At 41.1% G+C, this 20,863-nt stretch overlaps 1 protein-coding gene across 2 annotated transcripts in view; it reads right to left on the bottom strand.

Annotated features, from left to right (window-relative positions):
- LOC126285286 (fatty acyl-CoA reductase 1-like) overlaps positions 1-14,673 on the bottom strand; it is a 159,327-nt gene extending 144,654 nt beyond the window's left edge. Inside the window, exon 1 of one of the 2 annotated variants that reach the window (XM_049984574.1) lies at positions 14,570-14,673. The gene's annotated coding sequence lies outside the window, so the exon portion shown is untranslated. The remainder of the gene's footprint in view (positions 1-14,569) is intronic. The other variant, XM_049984575.1, reaches the window with a different exon arrangement.
- Between the last annotated feature and the right edge of the window lie 6,190 nt (positions 14,674-20,863).

Here is a 20,863-nt window from a genome sequence, read left to right on the forward strand (position 1 = left end):
TTACAGTTTCTAACTCACAATTCAACAAGAAGTGATATTTTGATCAGACAGAATGGGCATATTATAAGCGAGACGAAACAGTTCAAGTTCCTAGGCTTTCGGATAGACAGTAAGCTGTTGTGGAAAGCCCATGTCCAGGATCTTGTTCAGAAACTAACTGCTGCATTATTTACCGTTAGAACAGTATCTGAAATAAGTGACACTTCAACACGAAAAGTAGTGTACTTCGCGTATTTTCACACGCTTATGTCATATGGTATTATTTCTTGGGGTAATTCTTCTGATTCAAAAAGGTGTTTTTGGTTCAAAAACGGGCTGTTCGAGCTATTTGTGGTGTAAGTTCGACAACCTCTTGTCGACCCCTTATTCAATAATCTGGGAATTCTGACATTGCCCTCACAGTATATATTTTCTTTAATGTCGTTTGTTGTTAGCAATATTAGCCTATTCCCAAGAGTTAGCAGCTTTCACTCAGTTAATGCTAGGCAGAAATCAAATCTGCATGTGGAATGCACTTCCTTGACTCTTGTGCAGAAAGGAGTGCACTATTCTGCTACATCCATTTTCAATAAGCTACCACAAGAACTCAAAAATCTTAGCAGTAGCCCAAATGCTTTTAAGTCTAAACTGGAGAGTTTCCTCATGGCTCACTCCCTCTACTCTGTCGAGGAGATCCTGGAAGAGGTGAAAAATTAAGCAAATTCCAGTGTTACATCCTTGATTTTATTTATTTAAACTTACGAATTGTCGCCTGAATGCGTTCCTTGTATTTCATTTTATCTGTTTCTACTATCGTGTTATAATTTCATGTATTGACTCGTTCCATGACCATGGAGATTTCTTCTTAATTTGGTCCCACGGAACAATAAATAAACAAATAAAAATTCGAAACTTGAAATTTCCTGGCAGATTAAAACTGTGTGCCCGACCGAGACTCGAACTCGGGACCTTTCCCTTTCGCGGGCAAGTGCTCTACCATCTGAGCTACCGAAGCACGACTCACGCCCGGTACTCACAGTTTTACTTCTGCCAGTATCTCGTCTCCTGCCTTCCCGAGTTCGAGTCTCGGTCGGGCACACAGTTTTAATCTGCCAGGAAGTTTCATATCAGCGCACACTCCGCTGCAGAGTGAAAATCTCATTCTGGAAATAAAAATTCAATAGTCAGTGGCCCACAGTGTCCAGAGTGTGCCGAGAATACCAATTTCAGACATTACCTCTCACCAAGGACAATGCAGCGGCCCAAGGGTTTCACTTGACGATCGAGAGTAGTGGCTAACAGACAACCAACGCTGCGTGAAGTAACAGCAGCAATGAATGTGGAACGTGTGACGAACGTGTCCGTTAGGACAGTGCAGCGAAACTTGGCGTTATTGGTTTACAGCAGCAGACGACAGACTCTGGTGCCTTTGCTAGCAGCACGAGATCGCTTGCAGCGTTTCTCTAGAGCTCGTGACCATAGCCTATGGACGACAGACTTCAAGAAGCCGTGTCCTGGTCGGATGTGTCCCGATTTCATTTGGTAGGCGGAGAAGATGGCGAGCTTGGAGTGTGATGCAGACCCCACGAAGTCATGGACCCAGCCTGTCAACAACGCACTGTGCATGCTCGTGGTGGCTCCATAATGGTCCATCTGAACCGGTCACTGACTGGAAAGAGTCCAAGAGCGACTTGGACACCATTTGTGGACATCATGTTCCCAAACAAGTATGGAAGTTGACAATGCGCCATGTCACCGGGCCACAATTGTTTGCCATTTGTTTGAAGAATATTGTGGACAGTTCGAGTGAACGGTTTGGCCATCCAGATAGCGAATATGAATCCCATCGACATTTATGGGACATAACCGAGAAGTCAGTTCGTGCACAAAATCCTGTACCTGAAACACTTCCACAATTATGGACGGCTATGGAGGCAGTTTGGCTCAATATTTCTGCAAGGGACTCTCAACGACTTGTTGAGTCCGTGCCATGTCGACATGCTGCACTAATATGGGCAAAAGGAGATCCGACACTGTGTTAGTAAGTATCCCATGACTTTTGTCACCTCAGAGTGACAGTATATGACGTATATGCCCGTTTCTTTTTGTTGCATTAGTGAAAAGCTTAAATTTTGCGCCGCTAAAAGACGGTAGACCTTAGTAATTAACACAACGTTAAGCTCGATGCCTCTAGCCGTTCTTGAGGAAAAAGCTTTGTAACAGTTGGACAAACAGATAGATAGACGACAAATGGCAAAAAAAGGAAAGAAACGTGATATAATTACAAATTGACAATTTTCAGATTTTTTTCTTTACTTGTACTGTGAAATCTTGATTCTTCCAAAAATTTGTTATTCTAGGTCAATAGCAAGTACCCTATGGGTTTTGGTGAGGTAGTACGCGAGTTTCAAAATTTGTGATGAGCCGAAACAATATGACTACTGTGATTCTTCAATTTATTCCGGCGTATTTATTTTGGAACAGTCAACGGGTGTACTGCCGGTCCATTGTGTCCGATGGGCACAATATTTCGGCGATCAGACATCACCATCGTCAGTTTCATTGACGAAATGAGCTCCTGGGGGCGTGCGGCCGTCTTAAATCCCCTCCCCTCTCGAGGCGGAGGGGAGGGGATTTAAGACTGTCGCCCTCCTCCAGAAGCTCATTTCGTCAGTGCACCTGACGATGGTGACGTCTGATCGCCGAAATATTGTGCCCATCGTACACAATGGACCGGCAGTACACCCGTGGACTGTCCGAGTAATATGACCACTGCCCAAGGCGACGTTGGATGCCGTCTGGTGGCGTTGCGGACAGGTGACGAGGAATCAAAGGTACGTAAGCGGAGCATATGTGGACGGGGATCAAACTAGCGAAGATATGAGCTGCAAATGACAAAATCCATTGAGGTAAGCGACTTTTACACAGGTCAGGGGTTATTATTACGTAGAGCCTGCGAACGAGTATGTCGAAAACGGCGAAGATGGTCGAATGTTCACGTAAGGCTGTCACGAGTATCTGTGGAAAGAGATAGGAGGACAGTGGTATTACCACAAGGTGTACACTGGGGTTCGGAGGCTTGTCTGCTCTGTAAATTAGGTTATATGGTAATCTGTGGTATTCCTGACGAATGAGCACAATGCCGGTGTAGGCAAAGTGTTCCGGAGCACACTATTCATTGTACGTTATTGAACAAGGAACTCCACTGCAGACCGCCAGTACGTGTTCACGTGTTGACCCAATGACGTTGTCAGTTACAATTGTAGCAGCCACAGGACCACTGGAATTGACCGTCGGTCAGTGGAAACGTGTCGGCTCTTCAGCTGACTGACGTTTATGCTACACTATGTCGAAGGTAGTCTCCACAAACGCCGTCATCGATGTAAACGGCGGCCCGGTAAGTGCAGCGCTCTCCGGTCGCAGGCTGGTGGGAGCAGTATTATGCCATGGGAAACATTCTCCTGCGCTTGCATAGGACTTGTGGAAGTCATATAAAACACGCTAACAGCCGAGAAGAACACACATCACTTCGTACCTGATGTCTTTTCCTGCGGCGATGTCTTTTTTTCAGCAGTATAACTGTCCGTGTCTCGTAGACGGAACGATGCTACAGTGATTTGAGGTGGATTATAGTAATATCACATTGATGTGTCGGAGACCATATTCGCCTGATGTAAATCATATAGAACCCATCTGGGTCGCTGTAGAGTGCATCACGATCAACGCATATCAACGGCCCGTTATTTATGCGAGTTATATGACCTGTACGTAGACATCTAATGCCAGATATATGCAGAAACATAACATCAAACTGTCGGGGCGACGATCCTCAGAATGAGAGATATATATGTAATTCCAAAGACGGACAAACAATCTATTAAGCAGGTGGTAAAAAAAAAAAACAAAAAAAATAAAAAAAACTTTGATACTGTTCACTCACAAGTTTACATTTTTACACCGCCAAGGGACGGTAGACCTCAGTGCCTGATGTTAATTTCAACGTTATACCTTTACCCGTTCCTGAGAAAATGGGTTTTAAGTGTCGGTCAGACAGAGAGATGGACAGCAAAGTGACCCTGTAAGGTTTCCGTTTCTACCGATTGAGATGCAGAAGCCTGAAAGGTTTGACGTCTCGGTAGGCTAACCCATACTACGTACCAAAAATCATGTCCTTCATTCATAGGTGTCATATTTCTAGTCTGTACAGATGCATAGTAATTAAGAATCTCATGATGGGTTTGTGAGCCCAATGCACAATCCCCAACTTGCAGGACCACGTATTTTGTCTTCGATGTTTTCTTCCAGCATCTTCGGAAGACACATCTCTGTATTACGAAGTGGCAGCTTTTCGTCCACTCCTCGTAATTTACAACCCTTGTACCTGGCACATCACCTGTGTGTGCCACTACCTGCCTACTGGACACATGCCCATAGTAGACCAGAAACTCCACGCACTCTATCTAAAATTATAGCTCTGAGGCCTCTTTTGATTGGAAGACTACGCTTATTTGAAAGCGTCAGAGAAAATATCAAACGCATTTCTGTGAGGACCTGGAAAATTAAGTATTCAGATATAATAGCCTGGCATGAAACCAGTGGCTATGTGCTACTGAAGCTTGTTAATAATAATTTAAAAAGTTTGTTGCCTGCAACTTCGTCTCGACGTTTAAGAGCTGTTTCGTTTCTGCTATTGTTTCAGGATGTGGCACTTTAATGCAAGACCAGGAGGGTTTCTTCTCGCTGACCTTTGAGATTTACATGTCTGCGCCTATTGAACTAATGTCAGTATAGCGTTGGTCTTTCAACTTTTGTGGAACACTTTCAGACAAACCAACATGAAATTCATCAGACACCGATTTTGAATACATTAAGGTAAGAGACAAGAACAGCTCCTCACACTTCAAGAATATTATCACATAAACAAGACCAAATAATAATAACTGCAATTATGGTGGTCCGTAGGTGTAATCACCCCGCTAAAGCGAATACAGATGGATAAACAGAAACGAAAAGTCAAGCACAATGAAAAGAAAAGCTTGTGAGGTTATGTTACCAACGTAGCCGCTATTTTGAAAGCAGCCAACTTGAATGCAAGTCCTGATTTTCAAATGGAAAGGGGGCACGTGACATATCAAACACATATCCCATTACATAAGAGAAAGAAAGGCGCGTTTTATTTGAGCATAGCTTAATTAATTCTCGAGCTGTGGCTGAGGTTTCTTTTCTAACGTGTGGACGTTATAGCTGATGGTGTTAAGACATGGCAAACGCACTGACATGGTCCAGACATCAGTAGAGGGAAGAACCTGTCTTTTGGCAGACAAGTTTAACCAGTGCCTTCCACACTGTATATGTAAAGCTTTTTTCCAGAAGTTAATGTGCTTATATTTTTCGCAAGTTGAATCCTGTTGCTGGTAGACTGACTGTAATTATAGGTGTGCCTTTAGAGAATCACCTAAATTGTTATTAGTATTGAACCGATGAGATCTTCATTAGGTTACATGCATCTGTTATTTGTATTGAAGGTTAGCCCGCCCACCCCCACACCCCATCCCCTGAGGAAATGATCACGGTCCTCCACCACCAACCATCCCCCACTCACCCTCTCCTCCTCACCCCGCGGATCAATTGTTTCTAAGCCCCTTCCACTTCATCTTAAAACTGGAGCACTTCAGTGGGTAGAGCTGTGCGTCGTAGGGAGAGGAACATGGTGTAGCTGTTTGTCCATAACAAATTGATTTTGTTGTAATTATGCTAAGTAATGTCACCTGAGGTCTAGGGAGTGGATAAAAGATAATAAGAAATTAAATGTAATATTACGTGATTTTCGTCATTCCAGCCGTCAGCAGAAAACACACGCAGGTAGATACGAATTTTTCCGTATTTCCACAGTTTTATGCATTTTCTTACAGTTTTAAAATGTTTTTCGTATTTTTCCACAATGTAAACTTTTTTTACTTATTTTCCCACACTATCACCGTATTACCTATTATTCCATAATATTTTTATAGTGTCAAATGATTCAAATGGCTCTGAGCACTATGGGACTCAACTTCTAAGGTCATTAGTCCCCTAGAACGTAGAACTAGTTAAGCCTAACTAACCTAAGGACATCACACACATCCATGCCCGAAGCAGGATTCGAACCTGCGACCATAGCGGTCTCGCGGTTCCAGACTGCAGCGCCTAGAACCGCACGGCCACTTCAGGGGGCTTATAGTGTCAATTACGTGAATTTCGTCCCACTGCCGTCAACATCACATGAATACTGTTTTGTCTCACATTATGTTAAAGTCATTTCGTTTACGTCATGAAACTCTAAGTAAATTGGTGGTGAATGTTACGAGGTAAGACACAATGACATTATAAATGACTAACTTCACTGCATATATGCCGATAGCGACGTAATTTATGGTATGAGACATTATGAGAGCCCAGTGTGTGGCTAAATTAATGACATCATGACATATTAGCGCTAAACATTACAGAAATTTATGGTATAGGACATGATGATTACATATTGTGTGGCTAAATTAATGATGGTACGGTGTATAACGTAAAATGGCGGAAATTTTTGTCCAGTAAGGTGTAAGTCTCAAATATATTCATTATCTAACATAACATTGTTTCTGAATTTGATTCTTACGAATTATTAGAGGTTTCTGTAAATGTTAGACAACCCATACCTGTAGCAGAATTGTGGACTGCCATCACCTTGTTGAGGTCAGCCTGGTGGGAACACCTAGCAGAAATACCGGAGCCCCTGCTGAGCCCTCCATATATTACTACTGTGTGTTTTAAAATGAGAACAACATGTATAGTGTGCAACGTCATAGCAAAATTGTGAGGTTTAGCGCTCCTGGAAGAAAGGATACTGAGGAGGCCGGGCTTAGTCACGTATGAGATGAGGTAGGCCGTAGCCAAACGCATCGTCGATGTCGACCTCGAAGTCAATAGATTTCGGACTGGACAAGAATGGGAAAGGGATTTATTAAAGGAACAACATACACACTCACAATTGATTCACGGAAAGGACAGGAAATCATTTTCCATTGTAGACAACGGCATTCCATGACTGAACTGAAGTACAAGTGGTACTGGAATGACAGAATAGAGACAATGCGACTGTTGATATAACGATGCAACAATGAAAGCGTCAACGAAACAAAAGCACAAATACGGTATGTACAACAATTAGCACGCTGCTACAGATAAGCACCTAGATTACTAGGAACTCAGCTCTGCGTTCACTGGATAAATTGCCTCGAACGCACAAGTGGGATGTTTGCACGGAATGAAATTCCTTGAATTGCTGCAGGTGCCACCTATTGCCTGGCAGCGAACGAGAGAGCAGTTAAGACTGCAGCAAACCATCTCGCCAAGAATGGTAGTGGTACTTACATGATTTAAACAATATGTATGTGTAATCTTCTCTGGCATAACGAACTTGGTGGCTGGCACAAAACGCATTGCTACGAAATGAAGCATTCGGTTACCAGACCAGTAGTAACTAGCTAATGGCTACATGTTCAGCACCGGATATATATGGATGACTTTGCACATAAGCGTTGCTAATACTTTAAACGCCAAGCACTGTACTCTCATCCCTCTCTCTTCCTGTCAGAAGTAACAAAAAACAGACTTCCCGTCCTCCTCGTTTTTAGTACTAGAGGCTATGTGTGTGTCATATTTTTCTTGTTCTGTTCACCATAGGGAGCAGATCATCATGAAACATCGTCAACAGCAGAGATTACACAGAGCTCTGAGGCAGAGCAAAAAAGACGCATAATCACAATTAAACTTTCACAACACTATGTTGAAACAAATACACTCTTGCTAAATCACTTCTATAATATTATTAATATGTGACATCAGAGTCTGTTAGAAACAGGGAATTACTATGTGATGAAGTTTTCTATGTGTACTAGAGAGTATGATCCCAACCACATCTGAGACATTTCATAAATTAGATACTGCAAGTATCTAACAACAAATACCCAGTTCCTAAATATCTAGACTACATTATCACTGCACTATTAATATGCAATCTCATAGTGTTAAAAATTATTAAAAGCAAAAAAAAACTTTTGATATTTTCATTATTTTAACTATCTGTTACGCTCAAAGGAAGACACGTGTAAGCCACAGTACCGGAAAAATGGTTCAGTCTGGGGAGCCCACTGATCTCAATGCAAATCGTCACCCGAGACAATGTAAAGTTCGATGCCACCGAACAGTGAATGACTGGAAATTAGGAGTGGTGGATCAAGCTGTATCGTGTGCGATAGGAAATTGACTGGTCTGTCAAGAGCAGCATCCATAACCCACTGTATCATCTTTTTGATGAGTTACAACGTCACCTCCAGTCCAGACCCTTGCATTCAATGTCATTACCAGCCGAGTGTCACATTAATGTCTATTTAACTAAAACACGTGATCCGCCAATTCCACAATACGAATGAAATGAAACATTTAAACTTGTATTTCAAAACTAATCGTTGATACTAAATTTACTATCACAAACTTCCTCCTACAGCCACTAAAGGACGAAGATGAGACACGGCACATGTGGGACAGTATGGTGTTCATTTAAGCGAACAGCAGTGTGAATATATGGAAGGAATAGTAGCCTATCTCCTGAAGGAAGCAAAATTTTTGTACAAACGCGAGCGTTGTCGTTAGTCCTCACAGTTAAATGCTGCTTCCGGATCAACAAAAGTTACTCAAGCGCCTGAAGATTTAGAGTAAGTTCATTATTAGTTGCATACTCTCGTGTAACTATTACATCTATATTCTGGCCTATAGTATCTGATGCGTCGCAGTTCAACAAAACTGTGCTGATTTGGGAGATGAACGTGGATGTATTTCCACTCTGTTTAGGCTTCAAGTATCGTACAAAACTAAGTCTGACATTCCACTCCCATGTTTAGATCCTTATTATAGGTCTAGTTGTATGATGATACTACGGTTAACCTGTGCAATATGTATCTGAGAACAAGCTGCTCTTGAGTTTGTGGAAGGTCTGATCTTTGGTGTGTACTGTGACGGTTTTATTTATATTTTAAATTAGTGTTGATTATATTTCCATATGATATTTGAATGTAGTAAGTTTATTTCCCTTGACTGTCGTTTTTTTTTGACGTCGGCTTTAGTCGGTATTTATCTACCGAGCAGCTGAAGTAACTCTTGTTTTCTGTGCAAGAGTGAATTGTCGAGTTCTGTTCTTGCGCAAGCAAACGGCTACGCTGTAATACTTGTCTGTGTAACAGCAGACCTTCGTTTGCTGAGTGCGTGCACTGGTTTTCAATCACGGCCTCTTGGAACCAGGGCCACTGTAAATCGCTTACCGATGGCTGGCTGACAGAGACGAATGAGTTTTTAGATAAACAGGAACTCCCCGGACATTTGTCTGGATCGAAACTGTATTCTCGATTTGCAAAGCTGACTGCTAATTTTATTTTGTTTGTCATACTTTGCTCTGTCGTCGGTCTGTGTGAGTGTTAATAATAGCACAAAAAAGTATAAGTTTATGGATCTGCGATAGGAAATCTTGCATGATTTGGTATGGGATCTAAAGCGAAAGACATTCCTTTCTTAGGTGATTTAAGCTACTTTGCAGTACCTAGAATATCTATTTCTTAGTAGTTTGCAGTTGTTGATTCGAATTTTGCAATATTTACTTAAGGAATTACGAAAAACCGTATTTAGCAAGTGCTCTCTAGTGGTGGACAGTCCTAGTGTCGCAACGTACATGAATGACGATACACACCGGCACTGGAAATTTAAATCGTGAACTCCGGACAGTATTTATGCATTAAATATGATGTCATGTAGTCTTTGGATGCTTATGATTCGAAGGGTAGAGGGCTGTTAGGGTCCAAATGGTTCGAGTAGCTCTGAGCACCATGGGACTTAACTTTTGAGGTCATCAGTCCCTTAAATCTAACAAACCTAAGGACATCACACACATCCATGCCCGGGGCAGGATTCGAACCTGCGACCCTAGCGATCGCGAGGTTCCAGACTGTAGGCTGTTATGGAAGTAGGCTGGATTTTAAAGTGTGTGAGTGCCGTTGTAGTAGTTTACAGAATATACGTGTTGAAAACAAGTATATGTGAAGAAAGTTGCACATGATCAAACTAGAACCTAGATCCATTTGCGCACAAAACTTAGGACGATTGGTTGTACTTAGGTGTAGCGCTTAAGTATGATGAAATTATTATACACGCCACGGTAAGATCCAGGATCTTTAAACTCCAAGGCTCAGGACGATTGTTAAGCTTCCGATATTATGTAACATTGTATTGTTTTAGGTCTAATGGGCTGTTCATTACATGGAACAATTGAAAGTAGAGTAAAGTAATTATGGTAGCACCTTGGCTGTACCAGAAGCAGCAAATTACCCTTACATATGTAACATTTCATCTGTGAGTTAAGAATTCTATAAATGAAGGGGTAACCTCTACCATAAGCAAAACAGATTTATTACCTACATTAACGTGGATACTCTTCAAATCACACTCAAGTGCTCGACAGAGGGTTAATCGAACCAACTTCACAACAATTCTCAGTTATTCCAATCTGGAATAGCGAGTGGAGCTCTGATTTCCCTTATTTTATAACGATAATTGTTTCTCCCTACGTATTTCGGCGTCAAATAATTTTTTCGTATTCTAAGGAAAAAATTTGGTGATTGAAATTTCGTGAGAAGACCTCGCCGCAACGAAAAACCCCTTATTTTAGTGATTTTCACCCAAAATCCTGTATCATATCCGTGACACTCTCTCCTCTATTTCTCGTTAAGACAAAACCTTGTGCCCTTCTCTAACTTTCTCGATGCATTCCGTTAATCTTACTGTTAGTTAAGGATCCCACACCTCCCGACAGTACTTGGAAAGGAGACACACAAGCGTAGTGTAGGCAGTTTCTTTAGTAGATCTGCTGCATCTTCTAAGTGTTCCGCAAATAAAACGCAGTCTTTAGGTCGCCTTCTCCACAACATTTGCTGTATGTTCTTTCCAATTTAAGTTGTTTGTGACTGTAATTTATAGGTAGTTAGATGAATTTACGCTTTTAGATTTCAATGATTTAGTTTGTAATTAAAGTTTAATGGATTTCTTGTAGCACTCATGTGGATGCCCTCACACCTTTCATTATTTAGGGTGAGTTGCCAATTTTTGCACCATATAGATGCGTTACCTAAATTGTTTTGCAATTGGTTTTGTTCTTCTGGTGACTTTAGTAGACGATAAATGACAGCATCATCTGCAAATAACCTAAGATGTCTGCTCAGGTTGTCTCCTAAATCGTTTATATATATAAGGAACAGCAGAGGGCCTACGACACCACCTCGGGGAACACCAGAAGTCACATCTATTTTACTCGAGGACTTTCCGTCAATTACCACGAAGTGTGACCTTTCTGAGAGGATATCATGAGTCCATTCGCAATTTGATTACAAGCCGCTTGTGAGGTGCGTTGTCGAAAGCCTGCTGGAAATCTAGAGGCACGCAATCAATTTGAAATCCCTTGTCGATAGCACTCAACACTTTGTGTGTGTAAAGAGCTAGTTGTGTTGCACAAGAAATATGTTTTCTAAAACCCTGTTGACTATGTGGCAATAAACCGTTCTCTTCGAGGTAATTCGTTATTTTCAAACACAATATATGTTCCAAAATCCTGCTACATATCCACGTTATTGCTTTTCTTTAATATTGGTGTGACCTGTGCAGCTTTCCAATCATTGGGTACGGATCTTTGGTCTCGAGTGGTTGCATATGTCTGTTAAATATGGAGCTAGTGCATCAGCATACGCTGATAAGAGCCTAATTTGTATACAAACTGCAGCGGAAGACTTGCTTTTATTAAGTGATTTAAATTGGTTCACTGCTCCAAGAACATCTATTTGCAGGTTACTCGTGTTGGCAGCTGTTCTTAACTAGAATTGTGCAAAATTTTGGAAAAAAATATTGTGAAAACTCTGCTTTAGCAGCACGGTCATCGATAGCATTTTCATTGATATTGCGCAAAGAAGACATTGATTGGGTCCTTCTGCTCGTATATTTTACGTAGAACGTGGCACTATTTGGATTTTCTGCCACGTTTGGAGACATGGTTTCGTTGTGGAAACTATTATAAGCATATATATATATATATATATATATATATATATATATATATATATATATATCTTTGAAAAACAGGTGTAAATCCGCTTGACGCCTTCGTGAGAGATAATCTCTACTCCTTCCACATTAACAATGTAAGTTTAGACCAGATATTGGTTGAATTCAGAGAAACAGTATCGACACCAATTGAGAGATTTATACCAAATAAATTAACAAACGCCGAAGTTGATCCCCAAGAATGGCTATGTTTTACAGAAGTTCGAATATTGTTGGTGGATATGGGAGTTACGATATTCATTCTCACTACGACAACCTCATGTTGATTAACCCCTGAATCCGTTTTGATGCTCGTTATCAGCTCTGGATTATTTGCTGCTAAGAGATCATGTGTGTTTTCACAACCGTTTACGATTCGAGTGGGCTCATGAACCAGTTGCTGAAAATAATTACCAGAGAATGCCTTTAGAACAATTCCAGATAATGTTTAATGCTTACGTTCGGCCTTAAACATCCATTTTGCCGGCCTGAGTAGCCGGGCGGTTCTAGGCGCTACAGTTTGGAACCACACGACCGCTACGGTCGCAGGTTCGAATTCTGCCTGGGCATGGATGTGTGTGATGTCCTTAGGTTAGTTAGGTTTAAGTAGTTCTAAGTTCTAGGGGACAGATAACCACAGATGTTAAGTCCCATAGTGCTCAGAGCCATAGTGCTCAGAGCCATGCATTTTCGCCAACTTATCGACGGTAAATTGAAGTCACAATCAACTACAATTCTAAGAGCTGGGTACGTGTATGTAATTAGACTGAAGTTCTCTTTGAACCTATCAGCGATTGTATCACCTTTGTTGGGAGGTATATAAAAGGATCAAATTATTATTTTATTCCGTTTGCCAAGAATTACTTCTACATATGCTAACCAACTACTTCAATTTCGCTAGAAGATAAAATACGTCTACCAACAACCAACACGCCACCACCAACTGTATTTAGCCTACTATTCTCACCACAGCTAGGTCCTCCACGTAAATTATTAGCACTAGCTTCCCGCTACAAACATCACTGACATTCACATTTATGCTACTTTTAGGATTTTAATGTCAACAGGCATTGTCCAATTTAAAAATTCGTAACTGTTTTAAGAAACTGCACTTTCGCCAACGTCTCAAAATCTGCAGCAAATACACGCCTTTTGTTACAATTTCGTCCTGTCGAAATCGTTATCGACTGTGCCTTCCAGATACGAAATGATTGCAGTGCATGTGCTAGGTGATTCACATATAACACAGGTTTATTCTCTGCTGTACTTGAACACTCTGGTCAGTTGTAAAAGAGCAGTTACTGCCAATAGGAAAGACTAGATGGCCGCCTGGAGAGACAAAATTTTAGGGGCGGCGAAGGACAGAAAAAATTATTTCGAATCAGTGAAAAATTTGACCAAATGCGGAGAAAAAATTAAAAAGATGAAAATTTAAAACACCGCATTGTTTTCAAGAGCGTACGGAAACTGTCAAAACTGCTATCGATAGTGCCTTCCTGGTCGGAAATGACTGTAGTGCATGTGCTAGGTGATTCACCCTCTAGACTCCCTACATGGCGGAGTTGTGTGCATATAACACAGGTTTCTTCTCTGCTGTACTTGAAAACTCTAGTCAGTTGTAACCAGGATAATTACTACCAATGTGCAAGACTAGGACGCCGCCTAGAGCGACAAATCAAGCAGTGAAAAAATTGACCAAATGAGGAGGAAAAATTGAAAAGATGAGAAATGAGAACACCTCATTGTTTTCAAGGGCATACGGAACAATTACTTAATAAATCTTCACTTACTTTGACGAAAGTAAACACACTGCCTCTACCTACCTCAAAACTATAGCAGCACCTGCTGAGCACAAAACGGAAGTAAACTTTGATTCATCCATGTCGTCGCTGGAACGATGGCGTGGGCTATCTTACGATCGTGTTGCGACTTGATAGATAACATACCTTCCTGAGCCCCTATCTTTGTTTTTGCCTCTGTTGATATTTGTCGTGCGTCAAATGAACTGACGACTGTCGGCAGAAGATGAGGGCCTTTGGTCATATTAGTTTAATGATCAAAAGAATAATAGGACATTTGCATTGTTGTGCCGTTGTATGTTGGTGGTTTCGGAGGGGGCGGATGGATAATGGGAGAAACCGATGGTAGTAAAAAAGAGGGGGCGTCATTTCTTTTCGATTCTAGCCTAGAGCGGGAAAACATCTAGCAACGGCCCTGGTTGTACCACAGTTACTTACACACTCTTCTGCACATTGTCATGTGTGATACTTTCTTGTTGTTTTCATTGAAATAGTTAAACACGTATATTAACAATTTGTTGCAGCTACACTATTCGTTTCAAGTAGTTGAGAGCAAACGCCTTGGGTAGGAATTCTACAAAAGTAAAGGAAAGGAAAAAATGCCGCGACGCCAAGATGTGACTTACGTTCGGCGAGGGCGACGCAGCAACGAGCGGCGTACGACAGGCTTCACGGCAGTGATGTCAGTTCTCGTCAAAACATCGATCTCCACCTCTCGTTAGCATTCCGAGCAGTTCCGGTTGCGACACTAAAGCCGAATGTATTATCCTTGTCGATGTACTGAGGTCAAACGCACCGGTCACAGTATTAACATGCGGAAAGTTTCCTGGTTGCTTATGTATGCGCCATTCCAACCAGTGCCTTCTTTTAGTCGAGATATAGTCCAAATTTCTCCTTTCATGAATTCTGTACAAAATCTCTTCTTCAGCAGTTCGATCTGCCCAAGTAATCTTAAACGTCGTTCCCTTATGGCACATTTCAGAAGTTTATATTCTCCTCTAACCTGAATCGTCCCTTGTTCTCACTTAACTTACGGAGAACGTAACGCTCCATACAACTTCAAAAACTACTTCGTATCACTTAATTTTCTACTCGATATTAACAATTTTCTCTTTTTCTGAAACGCTTTCCTTGCTGTTGTCAGTCTGGATTTTATATATTTTCTGTTTCGTCAGTCATCAGTTATTTTCCTAACCAAACAAAAAAACCCATCTACCACCTCGATTAATAATCTAATTCCTTCAGCATTGCTAACGTAACCCTGCGAATTTCATTACCGTTGTTGCACTTTTGCTGTCATTCATTTTATAACGATTTTGCAAGATACTACCTGTTCCGTTCACCTGCTCTTCCAATCCCTTACTGTCTCTCGCATAATGTCAGTGTCATCGGCAAACCTGAAAGTTCCCAATTTTGTTATTAATTTCCAACACTGCTTGCTCAAAGTGCAGACTGAATACTACCAGTGGTAGGGTACAACTGTGTCTCAGTCGCTTCTCAGTTACTGCTTCACTGTCATTTTCTTCAGCTCCTATAGCTCCAGTCGAGTTTCTGTACAAGTCATAGAAAGTTTTTCGATTCCTGTGCTTTATCCCTACTTTTTCGAGAATTTCATAGTTTGTGTTGCAGTAAGCATTGTAAAAAAATTCTCTAAGTCTGCGAATATTGTTAATGTAGCTTTCTTTTCTTCTGTGTATCTTCTGAGATAAGTCGTAGCGTCTGTATAGCTCACATTTTCTTACACTGCTCCGGAAAACTAAAACCTTCTTCCCCGAGGTCAAATTCTACCAGTTTTTCGATGTTCTACACGCATTTCTTGTCTGTACTGTACAACCATGCGTTTTATCATGTCACAGTGACCACTGATTACATTTCCACCCAAATCTAGTATTCTGTAAGCCGGAGGCCTCTTTGATCCTGTATTGTGACTTTTATGCTGTATAGAATTGTGCTGTGTTGCGGAACGATCTGTTGTCGTTACACACGTACACCGGACATCTACAGACACATATTCACAGCACCTTTTCAGCTCCATTTTCAGTCAGAGACTCGTCCCTCCAATTTTTCGGTTGTCTTAATGTTAATCTGAAATGACTTCTGAAGGGACCAATATGGATGCTGGATTTCCGTTCCCAAGAATAATTATTGCACCATAACCGTACTGGAAACTTGACTGGGTTGTCGAGTTACTACTTACTTCCTAAAATTCTGGTTAATGTTAATGAAGACATTTTGCGTTAAGTGAGGTGCAGTGAATGTGAAATACACTACTGGCCATTAAAATTGCTACACCGAGAAGAAATGCAGATGATAAACGGGTATTCATTGGACAAATATATTATACTGGAACTGACATATTACATTTTCACGCAATTTGGGTGCATAGATCCTGAGAAATCAGTGCCCACAACAACCACATCTGGTGGTAATAACGGCCATGATACGCCTCGGCATTGAGTCAAACAGAGGTTGAATGGCTTGTATAGGTAGACAGCTTCAACACGATACCACAGTTCATCAAAAGTAGTGACTCGCGTATTGCGACGAGACAGTTGCTCGGCCACCATTGATCAGACGTTTTCAATTGGTGAGAGATCTGGAGAATGTGCTGGCCAGCGCAGCAGTCGAACATTTTCTGTATCCAGAAAGGCCCGTATAGGACCTGCAACATGCGGTCGTGCATTATCCTGCTGAAATGTAGGGTTTCACAGCGATCGAATGAAGGGTAGAGCCACGGGTCGTAACACATCTGAAATGTAACGTCCACTGTTCAAAGTGCCGTCAATGGTAACAAGAGGTGACTGAGACGTGTAACCAATGGCACCCCATACCATCACGCCGGGTAATGCGCCATTATGGCGATGAGGAATATACGCTTCCAAAGTGCGTTCACCGCGATGTCGCCAGTCACGGATGCGACCATCATGATGCTGTAAACAGAACATGGATTCATCCGAAAAATTTAGTTTTGCCATTCATGCACCCATGTTCGTCGTTGATTACACCATCGCAGGTGCATTGTCTGTGACGCAGCATCAAGGGTAATCGCAGCCATGGTCTCCGAGCTGATAGTCCATGCTGCTGCAAACGTTTTCGAACTGTTCGTGCAGATGGTTGTTATCTTACAAACGTCCCCATCTGTTGACTCAGGGATGGAGACGTGGCTGCACGATCCGTTACAGCCATGCGGATAAGATGCCTGTCATATCGACTGCAAGTGATACGAGGCCGCCGGCAGGAGTGGATGAGCGCTCTGGAACCACGCAACCGTTACGGTCGTAGGTTCGAATCCAGCCTCAGGCATGGATGTGTGTGATGTCCTTAGGTTAGTTAGGTTTAAGTAGTTCTACGTTCTAGGGGACCGCTGACCTCAGAAGTTAAGTCCCATAGTGCTCAGAGCCAGTTGAACCATTTGATACGACGCCGTTAGGGTCCAACACAGCGTTTCGTATTACCCTCCTGAACCCACCGATTCCATATTCTGTTAACAGTCACTGGATCTCGACCAACACGAGCAGCAATGTTGCGATACGATAAACCGTGTAAGTAGGCCGTTTAGGTTTTCTTATTGGTAACGCCACATAGCGCTCTGTACGAAAAATCACTGGCTGTGCTGTGCGCAGTCTGTGGCTAGTTTGCATTGTTGTCTGCCATTGTAGTGTCGGGCAGCGGCAGCTGGATGCTAACAGCGCGTAGCGTTGCTCTGTTGGAGGTGAGCCGCCAGCAGTGGTGGACGTGGGGAGAGAGATGGCGGAGTTTTGAAATTTGTAAGAATTGGTGTCACGAACTGATATATATATTATGACTATTAAGGTAAATACATTGTTTGTTCTGTATTAAAATCTTTCATTTGCTAACTATGCCTATCAGTAGTTAGTGCCTTCAGTAGTATGAATCTTTTATTTAGCTGGCAGTAGTGGCGCTTGCTGTATTGCAGTAGCTTGAGTAACGAAGATTTTTGTGAGGTAAGTGATTTGTGAAACGTATAGGTTATTGTTAGTCAGGGCCATTCTTTCGTAGGGATTTTTGAAAGTCAGATTCCGTTGCGCTAAAAATATTGTGTGTCAGTTTAAGTACAGTCGTGTATAAATTTTTCTAAGGGGATGTTTCATATGTCGACCCTTAGCCAAGGATACTTCACTGGATTCTTTTGATTTTTTCTTGTAGTTTGTGTAATTTGTGTAGCTTTTGTTTATTGCTAGCGCGTATTCATAGAGAAAATTTCCTTTGTATTTGCAGTCTTTCATTGTTTTACAGTAAAACAGTTGTGGCATGGATGCAGTTTTGCACGAAGTATTTCGCAGCTGCGCTTGCAATTAACTAGATATTATTTTCAGTGCTATGTTAATGTGTTCTCTTATTTTTGCTCTTCAAATTGTGGTTTTCTGTGTTATGTGTGATATATTGTGACAATAATGGCGTGTGAAAAACGTAACACTAGACTCCAAAGTAAACCGAGAAACAATAGTGATGACGAGCGTAGCTTACCAGCACCACTGTGTAGTGAATTAACAGACATTCAAAGTAGTAATTTGGTAACTGTGCATAGGGAAATGGAGCGGGTGGCAAATAATGGTGTAGACAATGAAACAAGTAGTGAACAGGGAAAGATCACCTCTCCGCGGTAGTGACTATCACAGAGACAATCAGAAACAGACAATTTGGGAACCAAAATAAATATTATCCGAGGAGAGAGAATAACTTTAGACGCAACGGTCCAGCGCGCAGTTACAATTCAGGGAGAAATTCTCCACCTCTTCACCGACAAGAAAGAAACTACAGGAACTGCCGACATGACGACAGACGATATAATCATTACGACAGACCTGAATTTCATCAGAACTGGCGGGATTCAAACAGGGCTGGGCCCTCTCTGCAAGGTGAATTTGTAGAAGTTAGGTCTCCTAATCCCAATAACAACGCACGCCAACAAAGAGATAGCAGACAATGACTCGCACCGCAGGCAGCCACGTGCGCCGGCTGGCTCAGAGAAAAATAACATAGGCGCTAACCTTGAGAAAAACTCCAGTATTCTTTACCGACGTTTACCGCATGATAATTGCGTTCAAGTTGAAACTCTGAGTACTAGGAAGAGTAAAGGTTTACACCACATTTCACATGTAAAATCATTTATTGAAAGATAATCTGCTTTTTAAATTTGTCTTTGCCATAAAGCTGTTCACCTCACGTTACTAGTATACTTTGTCAGACTTAGAATCTGTTAACATGTAACAATGTTTTGAAGTTAAATATCCAATCAAGAACCAAGAGAACTTATTTAAACAGAAATTACGAATGCATTGTTATAGTGAACAGACGACACAGTGTTGTTATTTGCACATTCTTGCTTGTTAGTTGCACGATTACATAACGACTATAAGGCTTACATACTTGGAACATATACTGTTAATGAGATTTTAATGCAACATTTTGGTTTACTTGAAAATACATTCTTTATTTGAAGTACATTCGGTGAGATTAAAGATGACTTAGCATTTGGTTTCTCCGATAGCTACACGATTATATTACGACGCTACTAATATGTGACACGATTTACATTGTTGCTTTTGCGGTGTATCTGTTTTATATCAGTACAGTTTTTCTGTATTATTCTGGAAAGTAAGACATGTTTTATTAGTAACTTTTGTGGTATAGCTGCAATGAGGCAGCCTTTTCTGTAGCACAACAATACGTTACAGTACAGTACTTACTTCATCACGGCAATAAGCGTAGTAACTACGATATCTATACGCAAAGCATTTCACTTTTGTTTATCATGAGGTAAGTACATTGACTTCTGTAGAACTTAGCTTTCGGAGGACGATAACTACGACACTTCCACAGAGATTATATTACAACACGACGTACAGTTTAGCGCTACAGTACGCGTATTTGAGTGACTAATTTTGTACTTAAAACATTTATTTTTAAAGATATTTGAAGTACAATGATACAAAGGTTTTCCGTGATACATTTCATTCCATTGCTGTAATCTGCAACACCTGAGGATATAATTGCATTAATCCTCAGGGGGGTACACGCCTACTTTGTGTACCATGTGTTTGGCAAGCACAAGGAGCCCTAGCTAATATGGTATTTGATTATACAACTTTACACATCGGTACCATATTCCTCTAACACAGAATTACACAGCTATCTGATTATTTAACAGAGAAAGAACCATTCGTTTTACTACATCAGTGACAGATGTTTAAGTAATTACACAGTTGGATAACTTCGCACTTACGAAATTGTATTTTGTCTGTACTTTTGAAATGTTCATATTTTTTTGGGACCATTGTTATACTATGAGAGCTTTGAATGATCTATTTGGTATGGGATCATGATTTTTAAAGTACGTTTGAGGTAGACGACACTATTGAAATGATCAGAGTTTTTTTTTTTTTTTTAGCTTTTGACATTATTGCAGAAAGTTACGGTGTTTTAGAGAATTGAATGAGGTGTTATGATGTTATTTTTACGACGACGATGTGTATTATGCTGTTGAGGTATGTTTATGATCAATAAGATAATGCTACCGTATACGAGGAATTTGATTATGCTACGTATTTCTTATGATTAAATATTGAAGAAGTGTCGACGAATATATATATGTGTAATAAAGCAAGGAATGAGTAGTGGTTAGGGACTCTGGTTTGTGAAAAAGGCTGTTGGAAACCGAGAATCGTACTTTAAGTGTTATGAAATGTGTGTATATGCATAAATGTATCACTATGCTGGCGAAAATTTTTTGGACACTTTTATATGTAAAGGATTTTGTTTCTACAGATTTGTAACGCAAATTCTTGACCTGTGAAATATTTTTATATGAGACTGTCACTGTAGCGGAAACTGCTGTTGTAAATATTCCGGTAAGAAAGTTAAGTGACCACCTGCACGTAATGCGTCGTGGACACCCA

The sequence above is a fragment of the Schistocerca gregaria genome, chromosome 8, assembly GCF_023897955.1.
Source record: "Schistocerca gregaria isolate iqSchGreg1 chromosome 8, iqSchGreg1.2, whole genome shotgun sequence".
Lineage (NCBI taxonomy): Eukaryota > Metazoa > Arthropoda > Insecta > Orthoptera > Acrididae > Schistocerca > Schistocerca gregaria.